A 4,088-nucleotide genomic window follows, 5' to 3' on the forward strand; every position below is an offset into this window, starting at 1 on the left:
TAATGCTCCTACTCTGAATTGGAATTCTATTTAGTATACAGGAGCCTAATTAACCACAATAATTCTACTTCTTAAGGAGTGACTTCTTTACACTTTTGGTGAATTTCTAAGGTCTCATCATAGCTTTCAAGAATACAAATGTTTACACTATGGCATCCAGAATAAGGCAGAAGATAATAGCAACAAAATGGAGATGTGAAAGCTCATTTTTTCAGAAATATCAGGAAAAAAAAACAAAGATTTGAGAGCTGACTGTCTTCGTGACTGTATATAAATCAAGTGATATAAGCAAAGTAGGTCCGAGTTTTTTTGATGAAGAAATGACAATAATGAAATCTGCCTTATAAGGATTCTAGACAAAAGGAGAATTAAATAATCTACAACTTACCAGAGTGCCTGTAGTGGTTATTAATATTCCCATCAGGGGTAAGTCAGACCTTCCTAGAGTCTATTATGTCTTGGCCATAAGATATACAAGAAGAAATTTATGAATCAGAATGAATGAATCATTACTTCCCAGGAAAACCAAGTGAATGAGAACAAATGTTTTACTCAGACAGTAGTCTATGTAAGAGGGTGACAATAGCTGCAACCCAATGTTTAGTGTTATTATATGAGAAAAGCATTGACCAGCTCTGTGGGAAAATACAAACCAACTCTATGACATTCCTGAGGTTGAAGCGGGCACCAATGAGCAAATGCTAAATGCATTCAATTTCATTTTAAGAAAAGTATTTTGCAAGACATAAATGTTCATCTCTTCTCTTCTCTTATAATAAGAAATCCAGAAAAAAAAGTGTTAATCCCTCTAATCTCTTGTCATAAATTAGGGTACTCTCATATTTGGTAAAAGTATGAACTAATTCTAAGTTTAAATTTCTGTAATATCCCTGAATGTTATTCTTATGAAGACCATATATATATATATATATATATATATATATATATATGTATTTTCATTCATTGAGCAAAAGGAGAGGTTCAATGCTAACTGGGTATTATGCTAGACAATATCAGTACTCTTGCTAATATTAAACAATATGTATTTTGTACTTACCATGTATCAGGTATGTCTAAACGTGTTACATGCGATATTCCAATGCTTATCCCTATTTTGCTCCACACCCATTTTAAGAAGTGGAGTCTTAGGCACAAAAAATTTAAGCAGCATTTTGCTCATTCGAGAAGTTGCCAAACCGGGATATCATTTTGAAATGAAAAAAAACTGTCTAAAAATTAATAGTAATAAAAGAAGAATAATAATATACCACCCTAGCCTCACCTTAAATTGAATATGGAATAAATATAGATAATTTCTGTTTTCTTCTCATTTAGTTTTGCTTTCCCCCCAGCAGATGGGAAATGTGTACTGAAGAAAAGCTTTCTGATGTTGACTGAAACTTTTACGTAACAAATTGTCTTGTTTTCTTAAAACAGTTTTTAACGAAAATCTTCCAAGAGTGTGTAAAAGTTTCATTTTTCATTTACTGAACAAAATGTCTTAAAGCCATTGATATAATGCCTTAAAGAACTTCATTAAAAATATCAAACAAGCAATGTACATCAATATAGTAAGATCCTTGGATGTTCTTTAAAAGTTTTCTTAAATTTTCAAGGTTCTCATGATTTTCCACTTGATGTTTCAGTTAAAGCAAAATGGAAATAAAAGGAAAACAGACTTTGTGCATTCATTCAATACATGGGAGGTCCTAGCGTTCTTTCCTTTTTGGGCTGATTGATTTTCTGAATCTCTGGGGTTACCTTCCTTTACTAGTCTTTTGTTATAATAAGGTTTCCTTGTTTCCCTTTGCATAAGTTCTAAGAAAACTCTTCTTTTTACCTCTCCTATATGCCGATTAATACTAAAGTCCACTAGAGAAAAATAAAATAAAATCTGTGTTAGAAAAAAATTAAAGGACTATGACTTTTTTGGTTTACTGTTTTTCAGTTATTAAAATTTTAATTTGGGGACAAATTCATATATCAATAGCTTTCCCTCCCAAAACTAAAATGCAGTTCCCTTTGAAATGGTTTTAGTAACAAGATTAAGGTTAAGGTGGCACTGGAAAAGGATGAGGTAAAAGTTAATTTCCCACTTTCAATCAGTTAAAGAGTCCACCTGTGACTCAAACAAACAATTGGGACAAAAAGAATGTTTCTATCCCAAATGAAGAGATTCTTTAAGGACAAAATAAGGACTAACACAGATAAGAAAAAGAGATCAATCAGTCCATTAACACAGAATTGAGCACGTGAAATAATATGCCACAGTGAATGTGCCACAAGGGAACAGAGGGGAAGACCTCTCTGTTAACACAGAATAGAGCAAGCAACTTGACACCAGAAATACATTGAGATGAACAGAAATGAGATAGATCATGTCCCTATTCCTAACCTTAACTATACACAAAACCCTAATCATAATTCCTTACACACTAACCCCTCATTCTAACCTCGACAGAAATGCCAGCTTCCTGAATGGGAACACTGATTTCCCAAACAGATGTCAGACATTAGCCACTGGCCTTAGCTGCCATCAATATTAATCAGCTAATCTTAACATTAGCAAAACATATGCATCTTAAGGATGAACTTGTACTACAAGTGTGTAGAGGACAATTATTAGCAAATTCATATATTTAGGATGATGTCAGCACATCCACTGTCAACTACAATGATCTTTTTAAAAAAAATAACAGATATATTTAATTAGTTTAACAGGGATATCATTGTCAGAGTTTATATGCTTGAATTTCCTAAATACATGATAATGACATATGAAGCCTGTTTTTCCTCAGTCGGTAAGAGCAAAGACTTTCTTAAGCTATTAACTATCTTTTATTATCAAGAGGATCTCAGTAAGAAATTTACTAATGGTTATTACTTATGTATAGGCATTTCTAAAAACTGTAGCAAGAGTGTGTGCATGAAATGTGCTGATCATCTGTATGTTATTTTGATTTTTTTAATTCTTTTGTTAATATACAATTAACTACACATAAAAACTGTTCTAAATTTCTTTCATAAAATTAGCTTATTTAAAAAAATAATTTGGGATACAATAGGAAATTTTATTTTTCTTAATTTTAACATCAAAATGGCCTGAATTCTGCCTTTCTTATGTTCTATCATTTCTGAGTCTACAACTGAGGTGGCTGTCAAACGGTAAATTGTGTGCTTTTCCTTTTTTCATACACTATAACCTATATCTCCATGGACAATTAAGCATTTATAAGCACTTTTGTGGTTACTGCTGTTAAAGGCAACGATAATCATAGTAAATTATTTCCTTTCATGATGCAACATGACTCAGATCCTGATGCAATTCTCAGACAAATGCCTTAGGAGCTGGACTAAAGGAATGGCCCTTGGCATACGGAAATTCAAAATGTAACGGAATCACAAACAACTGTATTCCCACAACAAATAAGTAATGAACGCCTACTATGTTCTACACACTACATTAGGTCTGGGGATACATCATTTAGAGGATACACAAATCTCTGGCAATTACAGGACTTAAAGTCTATAGATAGAGCACAAGGTAAACCAAGTGAGGCCCTGATATTTATCAGATAGAATGGCAGCTCTACATATTTGAGCATCTGTAGCCATTAGGAATAGTATGTTTAAAAGTCTGCTGCAAGATATTATTCCAGGGAGGAGAACATCACATACTGCGCCTGTCAGGGGGTGGGGGGCTGGGGAGGGATAGCAGGAGGTGGGGTGTTGGGGAGGGATAGCATTAGGAGAAATACCTAATGTAGATGACAGAGTGATGGATGCAGCAAACCACCATGGCACATGTATACCTATGTAACAAACCGGCACGTTCTGCACATGTACCCTATAACTTAAATTATAATAAATAAATTTTAAAAAAATAAAAAAAACAAAAAAAAAAAGAAAAAGAAAAGGCTGCTGTAGAAGGAATGTGAATTAAGTTCATATCATGGAAAATTAGAAGGGAGAAAGGAGCTAATAACCCAGAATGGAAGGAAAGATACATAGAAGATGATGGTAAATTAATGTATATTAATGACATCTTCTCTAGGCACAGATGAATTTACTCAAATCAGAACAAGTTT

This window comes from Sapajus apella, unplaced genomic scaffold, assembly GCF_009761245.1.
Source record: "Sapajus apella isolate SASKATOON/1434 unplaced genomic scaffold, GSC_monkey_1.0 scaffold42, whole genome shotgun sequence".
In the NCBI taxonomy this organism is placed as follows: domain Eukaryota; kingdom Metazoa; phylum Chordata; class Mammalia; order Primates; family Cebidae; genus Sapajus; species Sapajus apella.